Source organism: Corvus kubaryi, unplaced genomic scaffold (assembly GCF_017639235.1).
Source record: "Corvus kubaryi isolate FWS band 111438036 unplaced genomic scaffold, C.kubaryi_AGA036_p1.0 37270, whole genome shotgun sequence".
Taxonomy (NCBI): domain Eukaryota; kingdom Metazoa; phylum Chordata; class Aves; order Passeriformes; family Corvidae; genus Corvus; species Corvus kubaryi.
Window position 1 is genome coordinate 2561206 of NW_024581083.1, and position 18748 is coordinate 2579953.

At 39.2% G+C, this 18748-nt stretch overlaps 1 protein-coding gene across 12 annotated transcripts in view; it reads right to left on the reverse strand.

Moving 5' to 3' along the window:
* Positions 1-16029, reverse strand: part of TENM2 (teneurin transmembrane protein 2) — a 655728-nt gene extending 639699 nt beyond the window's left edge. For all 12 annotated transcript variants that reach the window (XM_042025410.1, XM_042025408.1, XM_042025406.1 and 9 more), the window contains exon 1: positions 15979-16029. The gene's annotated coding sequence lies outside the window, so the exon portion shown is untranslated. The remainder of the gene's footprint in view (positions 1-15978) is intronic.
* Positions 16030-18748: the final 2719 nt, after the last annotated feature.

The following is an 18748-nucleotide window of genomic DNA, read 5'->3' on the forward strand; positions in this document are numbered from 1 at the left end:
CCTCACAGGAAAGCACAGAGCCTCCTGTGTTTCACTTCGTGCCCATTGCCTCTGATCCTGTCACTGGAGGCCACCAAAAAAAGCCTGGCTCCATCTTCGTCCCACCCTCCCTTCCGGAATTCACACACATTCCTGAGATCCCCAAGCATTCCCTTCTACAGGCTGGATAGGCTGAACAGTCCCAGCTCTCCTGAGGAGATGATTCAGGCCCTTCATCACCTTCGTGGCCCTTTGCTGGACTCTCTCCAGTACCTCCAGATCTCTTTTGTACTGGGGAGCGTGGAACTGGACAGATACTACATGGATAACATTTACTCACAAGAATACATTAACTAAAGCATAATGTAAATGAATTATGAGCACTTATAGCTAAAAAAAAATTGGGAAAAGTGCAGTCAGAAGTTTGTACATACAGATATGAAGGGAATGAGATTTCAGGTGCATAAGTGAATAGATGAATACAGAGAACTTTTTGCATGCTAAATAATAGAACAGTAAGCATGTCTGTGGTGGAGGGGATGAAACCTGGCAAACCATCCATTAGCAAGTATCTATTTTCTTTGACAAATGCCTAATTATTCAGCGGAGTAATTTAATATTCTGTATTAAGCTAAGAGGCACACAAATTAAAATACCCACATCAATGGGCTCAGCTCAGTATTCTCTGCTCATTCCCACCAAAACACTCACAAACCTCAGCAGAGAATTTTCCTGAGATCAGCTAATAATATTTTGTACCCTGTAAATGAGCCCTTAAATCTCTAAAGTTGATTTTTCTACCAAACCACAAAACTGTCATTCTGTCCTTCTGCTGAAAATCCTCTCTGCCCATGTACTTTACCTCTTACATATGCCAAGGTGTAACTCAATTAAAAGCTAAAGAATGAAAATACCACAGTTTAGGGCAAAGCAAAAAAAAAAAAATTTTTTTCAATTAAGTCTTTAATAAAGACACTCAAAGCCTATGAGAAGTACATATATTTCAGGTGAAACAGGATGCTCAAATTGGAAGCCCATGGAAACACTTGAAAAGCAGCTGGCCACAGCCATAAAACAACCAGTGAAAAACACTTCCAGGCAAAGCAGCAAGCCTGTAAGGGAGACAGTGGATCTACTGAATGAAAAGGAACTGAAAGGAACCACTGTGGACAAAAGTGGCATTGCAGAATAGTTAAATGACAAGTCTGTAAAGCTTGACCCAAAAAATATTTGAAAAAAACCCCCAAACCTCAAAAGCTAATGCTTTTTTGATAATGCGTGATGCCAACAGGATGAAATCAAGTAAAGGAAAGGTATAAAACAAGGGTCAATAACAAATTATTATATGGTATTAATTTTAGGAAAACAAAGACAAGGAGGATTTAGCCACACTAGATCGTGTACTGATTAACAGTAAATTGGTAACTGCACTAGCTTGGAAGTTAACAGCACTGAATAATGATGAACTTAAAAAGTAAGTAGCCTAACTTCTCACAAGGTATGCTATTTATTTTTAAGTATAAGGGGGAAATGGAGAGGGTAAAAATGTAGCTGTCTTAAGAAGTAAGACAAGCAAAGTCTGCATCAATATCAGATAACTGACAAACAGAGCACTCGAAGGACATATATTCATCAAACACCAAAACAAGTATGCTATGGGAGGGTCAAACATCTTTAATCTCCAATTTAGTGTATGAAATGAAGAGGCATTCAATTGGAACATGCTGAGATCCCATTCCACATACTCTTAACAGGTTAGATGCCAGTGGAATTAGTGATGAATTTCACTTAGAAAAATATAAAGCGTGTTTAAAATTGCACAATACCTACATTTACATCCTAATCCTTTTTGTTTTACCTAAGACCAACTTCTGCTTGAGGACTCTAGAAAATGGATCTTAATGACTGTATGATTTTGACCACAGTTGAGATTATTTGGCAATGCCATCCCTATCACGGGACAAGGAGAAGGGAGGGTTATTAGAAGCCACACTTTTATCCTAAGCTTTTCCTGGTTTTAGCCCATATTTCATGTGTGTCTATAACAACATTTTCGTGTATTTACCAAAACAATGCAGCAACAACACCTTTCAGCACTTCCTTTCACTGTGGAATCTGATAATATTTCACGTGCTTTGAGTCTCCCATCCGTAGCAGTGTATGCAATAGTGCTTTCTGCCTAAAGGCTAGATTCAGGGCAGTCCTTCCACCTGATTTGTAAGGATTTCACTAGACAGGAGGGTGGAGGTTATACTTGGGCCAGGTTTGGGCCTGAACGTGTTTAACTTGATCCTCAGTGTGCCTTTGGTCAAAATCAGCACCCCCCAGCCAGCCCCAGCACACAGCGGATGTGACAGCCCTGGGCAAAGCCAGCTCCCAGCTTGCCTGGTTTGGCTCTATGGAAATCTATCCATGTGCCTGAGAATGGTGCCATGCCAGGCTCATCCCACTTGCTTTACAATACAGATCCCTACCCTCACGTAATGCATTTTTACCCAGTAACCATTTAACACAAAGCACAGACCCTGTGCAGAAGTTTGAAAGCTGAAAGGAAAGGCTTCCTGTGGAACAGGCCATGGTACTTCTGCTGCCTTTTCCCACCTGTGGAATAAGGCTTGAATTCCCTTCTGCATCAGGGTAGAACTCCAGCTGGAGTGTGAGAGTAACATGAGTGAAAGGACTGTGAACTCAGGCTCTCTACTTCCTGGGAGGAAGCTCTGGTTTTTGCAGATGAAGCAATGGTATTGTTGTAGTTATGATAAATTAAGGGTACAAGCAAAACTTGCAGGAAAAGTTATTCTCTTTCTAAAGCTAACTGAGGCAGTGACATCAAAACCCCACCTTTTCCAGGTCTGAAGGTTTGTTGGTAGGGAGGGTGAGCATCAGTACTGATACCATTGCCTTCCAGTGGGTGACAAATTGGTATGGAGGGCTGTCAGAGTATCCACCAAAGGCAGGGCTAGGAAGTGAGACAGATCAGCCCCCAAATCGTTAATTCCATTCCCCCTTCCAAATCATTATACATCATCATCCCAAATCACCTCCAGGCCAGTGATGAGCATGCATTAAGCCCACTCATGCAGACTGTGTTTAGTATGATTACACATTACACTGCAAGGTTACATGAGATATATAGATTGATGTATGGCAGAGCTCCATGTCAAGGCACAAACATTCTTTTGACAGTTGCAAGGATTTTTTTTTTTAAATTTTTTTTATTTATTTATTTTTTTTTTTTTTTAGTTTTTACATGTTTGAGGTAAGGGTAATTTTAATATAATTGCTAAACACCAGGGCATGCTATCCTAACAAGCCTGGGGAAAAACAGCACTGTTCAAGGGATTCTCTCCAGCCCATCACAAGGGTAACAAGATACACTTTGACTTGGATAAAACCTGTCTGTCTGGGAGCTGGGAAGACGAGCGTGCAGGGAGGGAGGGTGTTGCATGCTCAGCCTTGCCCAGGAAGGCTCCATGTGTGAAGAACAGCCCTGAGCTCCCAGGCAGCTCAGCACGCTGCCACTGCTGCCTTTGGGGCCGTTTGCTCTCGTCACTCAGGTCCCAGCAAGTACCCAAAGGAGCAGAACCCACCCATTAGAAAGGTGGAGAGAGGCAGAAACAACTGAAACAACCTGCAACATTTTGCACAACCTGAGCACTGGTTTTCAGGAAAGCTTTTTTTGATTTATATTGTTATACTTCTTATAAGTTCATTACTGAATTTAACGGTTAGATTCTATTTTTTGATATGAACAATAACTTATTTCTTAGCCAGTCTCTCTTGCAGCCAATAACTATTGTCTCTTTTGTAAACTGCAGCCCCTCTTGTTGCCAGTAATATGTGATTTGGGGGAATGATTTAAATGACAAAATGCTAACTTGCAACAACAAAAGAAATGACACAATATAAACTAAGCTTTAATAACTAAAAAGATCTTTAATTAAAATTGCTTTCCATTCAGGGGCTAGAGTTTTCTTTAACCAGCTGCCCTATGAAAGTTATTACCTAAAGTTTTCATTTTCCCAGTACACAGCTGCAGAAATGATTTTATTCTGGTGAATAAAGGGCTGAACAACAGCAAGGACAAAGCTCACTTAAGCTAACAATGGAGCCATGGCAAAAGTCATAACCTTCTGCTGTCTTAGGGGAAGCACACTTTCTGAATATAATCTCTCTGATTATGCCTAGTATGCAAAATGCAGTTTTATAGCTGCAGCTCAAATAGATTTCAGTATTGCCACTGAATACTAATCACTGATGCAAAAAACGTACAGCTCCCTCAAGGCATTTCAAAAATCTTGATTATTTAATCAGTGCTCTTGATTTATAAGGCGAGCTGGTTGATGACTACCAAAATGTGACACATTGGACACTATCCAGATGGAATGCCAGTTTTCATTTGAGGTTAAAGAGGTAAAACTCTACAAGAGAGGTTTTCCAGTACCCTGGACCAGAGCTAGAGTTATATCAGATGATAAATAAAACCTGGCAGTTTGGCTTGCACATAATACTAAAACAGAAACTTCACTGAATTGTCAGCTGTAAAATGAAGTAATCAAGTTTCTTTCTGATTATTTTCCATTTCCACTATGGACTTTTTATTTATTTCATGTCTTCCATCTTAATGTCCTCTCACCATTTTAAAGAGCACCACTTTACCTTTTTACAAATATGTAAGTGGTGAGTAGTGCCTTTTCATAAGCACTAGTTTCCCAACGAGCTGGATACAAAATTTGAACAGTTCAGTTTCTTTTCCCTATAGCCACATATATAAATATAGGAATTTGAAAATATTTTTGTATCTACATCTCTATAGGGAAACATAGGCTTAGGTATATATATAACAACAATTTAAACTCCTGCCTTAAAATGCAATAGAATTGCCAAAAATTTTTAAGAAACTGGTGCATAAGTTACATTAATTTCTGAACAGGTTTACTTCTGAGTTGCTTGGGCTTTGACAGTCTCATGCCCATCTTTAATTGTCATCAATGATTTTCTGTTAAAGAAGGATTCCATATGAAATTTCCAGTGTTTTTTCTATAAAGATTTCAAGGAGCATAATGACTTCAGATTGAGACAACAAAGAATTAAATTCTTCTTTAGAACCTCTTTCCAGGCCTGGCCCCTAGATGTGAGCATCACTTTGGGTACATGATTACGGGGATATAGAGGCCAAATGTTTCAAACTCATCTTGAAGGCATGGCCCTTGCTGGAAGGAGTGACCAACACTTATATTCAAAGCAAAGTCACAACCACAGAGAATTATTTTACCCAAATCTGCGTTGGTGCTGCAGGTGGGCAGCAGCAGCAGAGCACCCGGAGGTGGCAGCAACCCCCAGCCCGTGCCAGCACAGCTGTGTGGTGGGGAGCCAGCCTGTGCTCTGCCCCAGCCCCTGCTCTGCACCAGCCTGTGCTGCGTGTCCTGGCTGGTATTTCTATCCAAGCCAAGTGATAAAGCCAATAATGAACACAGATAACCACAGCCATGGTGTGTGGTCAGCCTACCAACTCAGCAGCACTGGACATGCACTGACATACAGGATAACCCCAGGGAAGTCTGACTTGGAGGTTAAAAGCATCCTCACATCCCAGTGCAATCCTCTCAAGTCTTCTAAACCCAAAATGGTGAAAATGATAATCAAAATGTGAGACTTTGGTGGAAAGTTTAACTATAAATAAGCATTAAAAGTATGAAAAGTCATCATACCAACACACTGAAAAGCTACTAATACTCATAAAACATTGTTTTCATTCCTCATTTTAAAAAGCTTGCTAGAAAATCCATCAGTCTGGATTCCAATGGCACAACAAAAGGAATCACAGAAGCATGTATGGCTCCCCACCATACCCCCAGTGCAGACAGGCGTGCGTGGCAGCTCTGCCCACGTCAGCAGCCCCCTGTGCCAAACTGCTCCCCCAGCCCTAACAGTGACACTGTCACCTCCACACAGGCCTTGCATCCAGGTTTTGGCAAAACTGCAGATTTGTATCCTGTTACGAAGCCAAAACATTTTAATAACTGCAAGAGTTCACTTACGAAATCTGTGTAGTTTGGGTTTGTGCCCTTTATAAATCTTTCTCTGTACTTGTAAGTTTTTATCATCTGAAGCTTTTTTAAAGAATATCTCACTTGACTGGACTTGTGGGTAAGACAATCATGGGGCAGTTCAAATAGCTGCATTATTCCATTTTCTGTCAGGAATCCAAAAAATCTGCTTGAAACACAGATGGCTATTTCCCTGTCATCATCCACCTCCTCCGCTGATCTCCTCACCATTTCAACCACATTCTCTGTGTCAGGATCCCTGAGTAGGGAAGCTTTTGCACCTTCTTTTTTCAGGGAAGAGCTACAAGCTGCTAAGTGAGGGTGTTTTGATGGTGCATGAGACAGTCCTGCTGCAGACAGCACTGCTGGGAGACTGCCTCAGGCTCGAGGTACTGCAGGCACAATGTCATAAACATATCACAGGTACTCCCAGGCCTTGTGCCATGAGTACAGAATGGCAAAAATAGCTTGCAGGGATTATGTCCCCACATTCCAATCTTGCGTGGCAGCAGCCACACAGCAGGAAAAACACTGGAGCCAGAACTTGCCTATGCAGGTTACTGGCTGCACTGCAGGGGAGACTGCTGGGCAAATCATAACTCCAAAAGAGATGGGAGTTTCTGTTTACACAAAGCAAATGACACCGTTGCTCCTCCAGTCCTGTCCTTCCCCTATGTCCCATGTAGCCTCACTACGTGCAGCTGCGTCAAGGGATCAAAAAGCCATTTCATAAAAGGCTCCATAGGTTTTGAACCACAAAAGGGCATCAAGAATATTCTGCTACTGCCATGCCTGTTTCTGCTGTTTAAGTTGGGGCACAATTTCAATTCTCCTTTGCTGGATCTAGCTAAGCAAAGTTAAAGCCAGTTCTGGGTGCATCTGGACCGTGAATGGAAATCCCTCTGCTACACCTCTGGTGTAAAACCACCAGGACATCAACTGCCACCAACTTCTCTACATCCTGGTACAGTCACACATTGTGTAATCAGCTATTTGCTCTTAACTCTTCTAATTCCTTCTTCATTGCTATATGTACCTCTCCACCTTCTCAAACTATGCTGGTTTTTTTTTGTTGTTTGGGGTTTTGTTGTTGTTGTTGTTTTTTGGGTTTTTTTTTGTTGTTTGTTTGTTTTGGGGGATTTTTGTTGTTGGGTGGTTTGGTTTTTTTTTTGTTTTTTTTTTTAAATAAAAACCCCCTAGAATAGACTTGGCAAAGCATCTCAATAATTATCTATTGGATGGGGTTTGTGGCTAACAGAACAGCACAGAAGATTATCTGAATAATTCCATGAACCTGACACCAGCAGAAGGCTATAGATCCATTAGGTCAGAACAGAGAGATGATGTATTTCAAGAAATTTTGGACTACTATTTTTAATGTGTGGGTGAGCTTACAGGAAAACTGAAAACATCATTATGCTTAACTGTTGTTAAACCAACAACAATGCAAAAATCTGTGTTTAAAGAAGAACTTTTCTGTTTCTTTGCTGCACCCTACACTGCTGCACCTGAAACAAGAACCTGGGTTTTTTTTTCCAGTTGACAATGCAACTGTGGGAGGAAAGATCACACAGATGTTCTGTTCTTCAGAGAAGTTGGGTTTAAATACACACTCAGCATTTCTGACTCTGAACAAAGAACTTGTTACAGAAGTAAAAAGCAATATCCTCATATTGCCTCACAAAATTCTGCTTCACAAAAATTAGCAACAGCAACATCAATACAGATTAAAAAATTGTACCTTAAAACATTATACACACATAGGATTTTTGGTGCAAACAGTAATAAATTCCTACTTTCAATAGTTGTGTTGATTCCAATCTGTGTCCCACATGTAGGGGTATCCTATTTGAATACAGGTAGTAGGAAAAAAGACTATTCCTTTCCAAAATTTACAAATGCACCATATATCATTAAAATAGAAAGTAGCAATAAATTGACTTTATTAGTGGGAAACTTAGAATTTTTTTAGGATAACAAAAGGGCAACAATATTTCAATCACTGGGAAATTTAAATGTTTCTGAAAATATAGTGCAATATATGTACTATAAGTAGGGAGAGATAATCTATCTCCTTCCAGACAGGTTATTCTGATTTTCAAGGACAGAAAACTGAGACTTCATTCCTTCAGTTTACACAAACACCTTTGTCAGAACTAATAATCCACTTCAAAGGCAAGAAGTTTCACAGTACTTAATTATGTGGCCTCTAACATGTCATGATGATTGAATTCATATGAACTTATATATTTGGGCATCGAAAGCCCGGTATTTTTTCTTAATTAGAAACAAAGATTCAGTGCAACTTGCTGAGAAAATAAATGAAATCCACATACATCACCTCTGAGCAATAGCCCTGATTGAACGGGGCTGTTTCAATCTCTGTGGCTGGCAGCGCTCATCAGTGAATTTGTTTACAAAGTAGAAAGAATGAGATGCTGTCAAAGAATGAAAAATAAAAGCTAGATTTCTTGGGAAGGAGACATCCGTCTTTTTCTATTTGTAAATGCTGACGAGCAGGGTTTAAGGAGGGCTAATGTCATCCATTCATCTTAATTAAAGAGTTAATTGCTCGTGTATCCAGATTTGGTTAGCTGATCTTAGTAACATGAAGAGCGTTTGCTTCCATGTATTTTATTGACCGCTGTAATGACATCATCAGTACGACCCAGGATTTATTCCTGCTTCAGCCTAAACTCGTAACTTTAATAGCCTCCTACATGATAAAACTTTCAAGAGGGAAGGAGTTCTTTAGCATGGTACAGAACACCGAGAGGTCTGTCCAGACCCTGTTAAAATGTCTCAGTTCAGCTGTCATTGAAGTATTACTTCAAAGTCTAGAGTCATGAAGATAAGTAAAAAGTAATTTTAAAGACTAGTTCTCGGCAAATGAATATATGGAAATAGCATAAACCATCTAAAAATCGCATATCAAATATAAGCAAGAGACTTATTACTATTCAATTTTTCCCATCTGTAGTCATAGTCAAGAAAGCACTGACACAAAAACAGACAGGTGAGGTTCACAGCATATTCTAGGGATTAAACACCAAATTGGTTTAGTCCTGTGTTTTACAGCACAAAGAGGGGAAACTCAGATCTAAAGAAACACCAGTTAACTAAGAAAGTCTCTGAGGCTTTTCTCTACAACGTCTTTAACATTTACTGCAATTCCTGATGTTATTTCTTAAAGATTCTTCACAGGAATTAAATTAAATTTTACACAAGAGGAAAATGGGCAGTACTAGCGCTTTTTGATTGATCAGCTATGTGGTACTTAAAAATTAAATAAAAGAATCCATTGCAAAACATAACATGTTGTATTCACTTATCCTGGTAATGAGTCTTCAGAACTGATCTATTCATGTTCCGCTGCTTTCAGGGGATCAATTTCTGTTGCTAATAACACCCATAACTTACACTAAGGGTGGAACAGCCTCTAAGAAGCACCACACACCAAACATAACTCACTGTAACACAGGCACCCTTGCTGTGAGCACATGCTTCGTTCGGGAACAGTCCCAGGGTAGCTCCTGTGCACTCTCCTGAAATACCTAGAAGGCACTAGGAATACTGTGATAAGGTGCTACAGCTCATCTAGCTTTATGTACTTCACAGTGAACTTCACTTTGAGGGGTTTTTTATGCAGTTTAAGGTTTTCAGGTGACTGGTTCAGAGACCAGTACTGGCTCCTGTGCTTTCTCTGACATACAGGAGACTTAAGTACTGATGGGGTTTCCGTGTTTTCTCAGAAGTCTTTATGAAAAATATGATTAAAAAATACCTAATAACCTCTGTATTATAGGAACACAAAAATACATTGCCTCTCCCATGGAATAGCATCCGGCAAGTCCAGGACACAGAACTGAGTATGGTGCAGTGGGCTCATGTTATCAGAACAAGGTAACCAACTCCAGAAGAGGATCCAGTCTGCCTGTGGCAGCCTGATGCTGCCCCCAAACCAATCAGCCCTGCTGAGAAGTCACAGGATCATGCTTCAGAAGCTGCTCGCCTTCTGGGTCTCCAGCTTGATGCCATGTGGCTCAAGGACACTCCTCCAGCCAGCCCATGCACCTCCACAATCACACATGAGTGTGTCACGGATAAAGGGAGCACCACTGGGGAGCAGCAGATTTGTTGGCTGTCACCAACTCTACAACTGCCTGCATGGGTGACCTTTAACAAGTGGTTAAACAGCTCACTCTGTCCCAGTTATTCCCCAAATCACCTGTATCTCCTTTCAGAGATACTTGGAGATTCATTCATGGGAAGATGCTGGCTGTGAGTTAAGCAGTGCTGTTATTTCTGAACAACTCCCTGCTGGAAAAGGCAGCACAAACAATGTATGGGGTTACAAACAGAGGAGAGGACAGTAACTGAGGCTGGATGAGACCTGAGGGAGCTGTCTATCCCAATCCTGAGCTCAACACAGAGGTCATTTCAGTCTTGAAAGAATGTAGGGATGGACACTCCACAGCCTCCCTGGGAAACCTGCTCCAGTGCTGGACTGCCCTCACTGCCCTGAGGACTTTTTCTTTATGTCAAAGCCCGTGGATATGGAGAAGGTGGCCACGAAAGCAGAATTTCTCACTAGAGCTTAGATGTTACTCATCATCTTTCACAGGTCGGCTCCAATCAAAAAAACATATTTTTTAAATTGAAAATTGTTCCAGTTTTATTTACACTCCAAGAAAACTACTCATTCAGCCTTTCTTCATATACTTAGTCTGTTTAGTGCAGAATCCCTAAGAAGAATGACAAGAATAAAACTAATAAACCTCTCTGCCACTTGGGACCCCGTGGAACAGCATTACAGAATCCCTTTTACATCAGCCGGGGCACAGTGGCAGCCTGAGAGTGCTGTACACAGGCAGCTGCAGCCCTGCCAGGAATCCTGAGCTCCCGAGTCACAGACACCCATTCCTGAGCTCAGAGATCCCTGTACCACACTCCTCCCATGGGTCTCTCTGTGGGGTGGTGCAGTAACCACATCATGTCAGAGCCTTCAAACCACCCCAGTGCTCTTCCAAGATATTAAACATACAGCTCGGTGGCCTTGGAAATACTTTTAAGTAACTGTAACTTTTTTCATTAATTTCAAGTCTCTTCTGTTATTTCCATTTTCTTTGTTTTCACATGCCTATGCATAAACTACAAAGCTATTTCCTAAACACTTAAAGGAAAAACTAAAAATGCCCTTGGACAGACTGTGGACTAGGCAGTGATTGTCCCTTTTGAAAGCTACTTTACATAACATTAAAATACAATGTCGCTAAAGAGAAAAGTGCAACATCTTGTTCAGTAGAAACACCTTGGATAATACTGAAATAAGATCTCTAGTGGCTTGTGAAGTAGTTAGTTCAGTTGTTTAGCAATAACACCTTTGGATTTGTAAAGCTTCTACAATATCTAAAATAACCTAAAAGAAGAAAGTTTAAAAAGTTTTCTCTAACTAGCTAAAACCACCTGCTGTAACTTGAATCAAGTAAAAGTTCTTAAGAACAACCTTCTTTTCAGATAACACATTTTTGAATTACTACACTGTAATTTTTGTACATTGCATCAGGCAATGGCTACTGCAACTTCTTACACCGTTACCAGCTTACTAATAAACGTGCATGAAGCGGAACAGGGCATACAAGTTATAATTCTTTGCCTGTGCCTGGCGACATAAACAGGTCTGATACCATCAGATGAAGAATTGAGGAATTAAACCCTCCAAAAGTCTGATGTAAAGGATTGGACATGCTAAAAGAGATGGTGAAAAAAGGCTGCTAAGAAATGGAACAACATTCAGGAGAGAAGCAATAGATCCACAAATGGAAATAGACATAACCACAAGAAAATGTTTTATCAACATAAGAGCCACAAAGGAGCTGTGCATTTCAAAATAAGCAAAAATTGTTTTTGAAGAAAAAACCAGCATGGTAGGTAGGACTTCAAAGACTTTACTGTAATAGACAGAAATGAACAATACAAAAAAATACAAAAGAAGAGAGACAAAAAAAATCCCACTAAGACCAAGATCAACTTATTCTATGTCCCTGCTATTACCCTGTTAACCCTTTGATGCCAATGCTGGGGAACCATTTTAGTGATTAAAGACAATAAATATTTCAGCACCACAGCAGTTGCTGCCTCCAGGCAGCTCCTGAGCCTGCTCTCCAACCCTGCACCCCTCGATGTATCTCTGGCAGCACCTGCACTTCCCTTCCCAGCTGGAAGGCACAGCAGCTCCCCTGCCCAGCCCATCTTCATTTTACTCCCAGCCCGACCCATAGAATGCACAACTGCCTTGTCAGAGAGAAGCCACATGAATCACTGTGCTCTGGGTGGAAAGCCCCCTTGATATTGTATTTCTAATCATAGAGAATAGGAACCAATGCATTCAAAAGAGGGGCACGGAATAGATAATTAAATGTCATTTAATAAGGATAGAAGATGCAGCTATTCCATGAAATACCAGGTTTCTTAGTTCAGAAACAGCTACAAAAAATATTTTTAATTGGATTAAGGTAAAACAGCAGGTAAAGCTATGGTTTCTTGCAAAATACATTGCAGTATTCTTGTGTCTTGTTTCTGAATCATTGACACGAGGAGGATTTTTGCCACTGGCTTTAGCAGAACAGAACTAGCTAGTAATGGAGTAAAAGTTTTCTTCTTGGAAATTTCAAAATAATTCTGAATCCTGAGAGAATACATAGTGCCATTGGTCTACAGTAAGATAGGATGGAGAAATGGAGTTTAAATGGTGCTGGGGAAGCTGAAAACTAACTGGCTAACATGAAAAACTGTACATAGAAAAAGAGATTTAAGCAAAAAGAAAGATTGAAGTCTAATGCTACATGAAAACAGAAATGAAATTTTCATGGAATTTACTTTTTGATATCTTTGCATGTGGATTTCTTTTCTTTTGTTGGCTGCTTTTCCAGCCAACAAAAGAAAAGACACAAGACTTCCAGAGAGAAGGCTTCAGAAACTTTTCGCTGAGGAAATATTTATCATAATTCATACACTTCTAAATGCCTATTTCGATCCTCTTTTTCAAATCATTTTGGTAACCACAGAAAAAACGTGGTTTGTTTTGCTTCAATATATAGTAAGCTGTAAAAACCAAATTCTGTTTACAGCAGAACCAGATTTTCTATTATTTTAGACAGTCCTTTTCACAGAAAAACCTTTACATGTCATTACTAATGACATTACAACCCTCTCTAGCTGCCCTCAAGACCTAGCTGTTTTGTAGCAGACAATATTTGACATCTTAATTTGCAATCTCAGAAAAAGCCAAGAGAACAGAAACTGTCCTGTCAGAAAAAAAATGGCTTCAGAAGCTGGTAAATATATTACATTTCTATGGCGACGTGATCAAAATTGGAATGTTTGAATCAAGAGTTGCCTGCTTAGTGATTAATTGCAGATGTCAATACCAAGAGGTACCTGCAAGGCAATTAGCACTGTACTTGCCTAAATGTCACCGCACTGTAAATACAGAGTGGAAATAAATAGACAGATTGGCCTGGTGCATGTTGTTTGGATTTGGAACAGGAATCTTGGAAATGTGGTTCCTAACTGAGCCAATTTTTTATTATGTGCTGCTGATATGCTACAAAAGACTTCTGTCTTTCTTTTTTTCCTGGTATACTGGGAGGTTAGTGCCACCGAACTCTCAAAATGCCACGTGGCGATCCTTACTAACCAAAGCCATCACATGCTGAAGAAACTTAGATAAATTTCTGCAGTTAAAGCTGTAAATCACGAGACTGAGATAGAATTTTGTTTGCCATTGGAACCCAAATTGATAAATTTTATTATATGCTTTACAGTGGCTGTTTACTTTGATAATACTTTTCTGTCCTGTCTGCCCCACTTTAGAGTCATGTGAATGACTGAGAAGGGAATCACAGCTACAGGCTGAGAGTCAAGAAGCAGACAAATAGAGGCTGATGTCACTGCTGTGCAAGACTAAATATATATTACCATTACATCTGTCAGACTGATATTCCATAGTTTAACTTCTATAAAAGGAAAACAATAACATTGACCACCCTCCTCCAACCCTTTTGGGGATTCAGTCATGTTTGTTCAGTAGATTAAAATCTGGAAAGTAATTGTTTCTAAAAACTGGGAGGGGGGCTTTTCATCATACAGCCAAGATTTTATTTTTTCCAGTATTTTTCTCCTTTTAACTATAACATATTAGCTGCTGGTGGCCTTTGAAAACTAGAGGATCAGATGATGCTGGCTCTCCTTCCATCTGCTAGCTTGCATAATAAAAAACCTAATATATATATTAATATAAATATTAAATTTTTTTTTTTAAACTGATTAGTACAGATGCAAAAATCTCATGGCCATGAAGGGTTTTGTGACAAAACTTCTCTGTTAAAATAAAGCTCATCTATAAATTTGGAAATCCTTGGCTATAAAAGTCTTTCATTAGCAGCACACACTAAACAATGATCACTGCTGTACGATGAGAGACAAATTAATGAATCAAACATTACAGATTTCATCACATTCACTCATTTGCATTTAAGCCGGTTTCCAGCTCTGTCATGCATTTGCTTTTAAACGAGCCCCTGTGGATAGTGCTGCAATGTTTGATTCATTAATTTGTTTCTCAGTGTACAGCAGTGCTCACTGTTCAGTATACGGTGAAATACTTTGAAAATATTTGTTTTAACAACCTATCCTTTATTTTAACAAAGAAATAATCCTGAAGAAGGAAATGCTGGCCATTTTGCAACAGAGCCCCTGCCAAATCTCCCAGTTGCTACCCCAGCCCATCGTTATACTACTGTGATATTATCTGGATTAAATCTTCACAGCTTGCTTTCACATATTCTACAATTTCATAAAGCTTTGAGCCAGCTCTTTGGGTTGGTATTATGATGCCAAATTCAACTCCTGGGAAGTTAAAGGTGGCTTTAAGCCTTTGCTCTCCAATCCTTGGATCAGTCCCAAGCAGTGACTTAGATCAGCCTCCCGGACACTCGGTGATACTCTGCCACCACTGTGCCCAGTCCACCAGTTCCTCCACATTACAGCCGAGTGGGCTGCTTGGCAAAGCCATCTCTGTGAGAGCTGCAAAACTTTGGAACTTGCTTTTGGTTTGTAACAGCTTGAATTTGGTGACCTTACAGCACGCTGAAAGCACCATCTGTTCTAGAAGAAAAGACAGGCATGTTCCCTGGCTGGTCAGTGCACAGAAATGGGTGTTTTGGTAATTAGATGGGTGGCTGAGTTCTCACGTTCTTGTCTGAACCTCAAATTTTATGTATTTGACTACAACATTGTTGTAGCAATCATTGCTCATGTTTAATTCCAAAGAAATAAATACTTATAGGCAAAAAGGCACATTACAACCAGGTTTTAGCAGCCTACAGAAGGTGGCTCTTCTCATTTTCAGGTGGATTCAACAACACTCTGAATCTCCACTTGCCGGAACACAAGTCCAGTGGTCACCCGTGTTTTAGATGGCAAACTTAGGTGAAATTAGATCCAACCTAATGAAATCCCAAAAGGTTTATTTAAGCACAACAGGTTGCTTATGGTGCCTATGAATTTCCATCACTTGCTTTTTATTCCAGACCACAGGCTAATCTCTGCCAGGTACAGGTGAGGTAGAGTTTCCTTTGAGGAGGTGTTATGAAAATCAGCATCATTCTAGTTAACTCTGCCTCAGCTCTTCCCAATACTTGGATTTTCAGTTTTATTTATTCACTAAAGAAAACAGATTTGTCGATGTGCAAACAGTCTTAAACTGGGAGTATGAAAGAGTCCTGCCATGCTTCTCACTGATATCCTTCCCATTTACAGAATACCCACATATCAATTAAACTCACCTGTTAATTAAAAGCTTGTCTGGAAAATTCCTTGCTAGTTGGAAGCAAAAGAAAGTGTAAAAACTATCTGAATGCTGGAGCTTTGAATTTTAATTACTTACTCCCAGGTTTGTTCGTGATCCCTCAGGTGTTGGCTGGGCAACAGCAAAGAACTGGAAAAGAGAAACAAAATTATTTTGTAATTTGTGCTGTAGGGAAGAAAATGTATTGAGAAGGTTTCTAATTTTCTCTTCTTATCTTGTTTAGATTTACTCTTTATTAATGTACTTATAAGGGAGTATCTGCACAAAAAGAAAAAAAAGAGATTCTGGAAGATTACAGGCAACTACAGTGAATAATTGTTCTCTAGATTTGATTTTTTTTTTTAATAATAATATGAGAATTCCTACTGTGTTTATCTCACAATGGAGAATATAATTATAAATGAGAATAATGCTTGTAAATTTGGAATAAAGGCTACAGCTTATCTAAGATCATCGATTATATATATATATTAAATTTGATGTGCTGTTTATTTTATGTGCATCTAAATAGAAAAGACATTAGCAGTTTTAATAAAAACTTGGGCACTTGTATGAATTTGATCCCTCTCGCTAGCCACCCATATAATAATAGCTGGGTTTTGACCATTTTCTTTCCTTCCTACATTTTTAAGAAAAATGATCTTTTTTAACAGAGCAGAATACTTCATCTAAAGAAAGAGAGTCTGTAAACTAAACATGGAGGCAGGGGATAGCTCTTCTGCTTCTCCTCATTAAAACAATCACCCCTTCCTCCTCCAAAGTCACAATATTTTAATACCATGAAGTTTTTAGTGCCCCTTTATTAAGGATAAATACCTGGGATCCTACTTACGATCAGCAATTTTTCCAGTAGGAAAAAATTTGACATTTTACATAGGAACTTAAGAGATTTCATGAGGTTTTTGATGAATCTCTACATGTGGGAAATTTGGCCATCTGAGTCAGGTGAAGATTTACACAATGAGTTCTCCAAGAACTGGGATGATGACTTTCAATTTTTTCTCAACACACACACACAGAGCATACACACATCTGTTTAAAAAGTTCACTTAACAGTTAAAATGCTACTCTTGCAAATTGACTTGCAGGCACCTAGATGACAATAGAAAATGCAATTGAAATAACTCCGCTCATGCTAAGTAAGTTTTCTTCCTCAATACACTTAAGAGTTTCAAATTGAAAAAAAAGAGTCAAAAGCAACATAAATGGTAAACAGTTTATTTACTATGTATGTAAGCTAAATCCAAATTTATTGAGTGAAAATACTAAGCAGAAACTAAACACACGTGAGCGCAACAATTCGAGTCTGGTACAGGTTATAAGACAGTTAAAGAATCAGATGCTGCTTCAAAGTGCATTTAAGGGACTTGTAATGTTAAACAGCTCAGATTTCTCTTGCATTAAGTTCACAATGAAGGTTTCCTCATCAAATGAACAAGACTTCATGAACTGTGACTGCACAAGTAATTTTTGGCTATTGCACTCAGCTGAGTGCTGCTGGTTTAGCAGTATATGTACAGTCATATATTCAAGCAGAGACTTCTGCTCACTGTGTTCAGCTAAAAATTCTGAATATTGTGCAAATCAGTAATTTTAGGACCCTTAAATAAATTAAAATATGGAAGCATATTAGGGGTGGATGAAGAATAAACCATGAGAAATTCCATCACAGTTTAAGAAAGAAAGGAAGAAAGGAAAGGTGAAAAAACCTGAAAAGCAAGCAGGTATCTCTCATCCATTTTTTTTTTTTTTTGTAGCTACATGTCTTTCAAATGGAGACAATATATTTTTTACTGCAGTTTTCTGGGGGACAGGCCTTGTAAGCAGAATCTTGTTTACAACAGAAAATACATTGCACTAGGAGTAGCCATGATGCCTTCAGAGACCCAACCTACAATTACTGAGACATTTTGTGAATCTGTCACTTATAAAAGAATGCCCTATGAAAATTCAAACACCAGCAGCTCTTGCATAGGTGTGGTGGTGCATCCGCACACCTCCCTTTTAATCGACCTTAAAGTGTTCATTTGTGAGAGCAGGCAACATGTAAATATAACTCAAAATATTAATATATATTCTTTCTGGAAGAATGAGAATCTGAAAAAAGGACAATGCTATGTGCAGCCAGACCTCTCCAAAAGGGGACAGAGCTACCACAGTGACTAAGATGATGAAAATACCTTTTAGAATATTTTACATCCGAACAGCACATCTATTATTCTCTGCATTTTGAAATGTCTCTAAAAGTAATTTTTTTTTTAAGAGCAATGAGAAGTTTTTATTCATACATTCATACTTGGTTTTTGTTATTCTTACTTGTTGGCACCCAAAATGAATTCCAGTATTTTTTGCATACTACTGGTAATTTCTACTGCTTCGGGAGTGACTCTCTTCCTTTATGGCAGCTATCACTGACTTCTTCTCAACAGTTATGAGACAGAATCCTGCATAAAAATGGCAAACCATATTAAACTTCTGTATGATCCTTGATGATCTGCCAGAGTGTCTGATCCATTCCAGAGTACACAAGTCCAGCTATGTGCCCTGGTTAATAAATAAACAGTTCATGTAAAACTTCTCTTTTCTGCCACTGTCTTAATCCTCCATTTTGTTTGAAGAAATCCATATTATATTTCAATCAGGATCTCTTTTCGTAAGAGAACATTAAGTAGTGTCTTAGGTCTGAAATTTATAAATGAAGCAAAACTTTTTGCTAGCAAAGCTTTTGGCAAAATATCTTTCCATGTATTGCACAGTCTGTTATCGTCATGATCAGCACAGATTTTGTACATCCCAACAGCCTGGTCTCTTATGAGTGAGAAATTTCACTTCTCCAAATGAAGTGAAG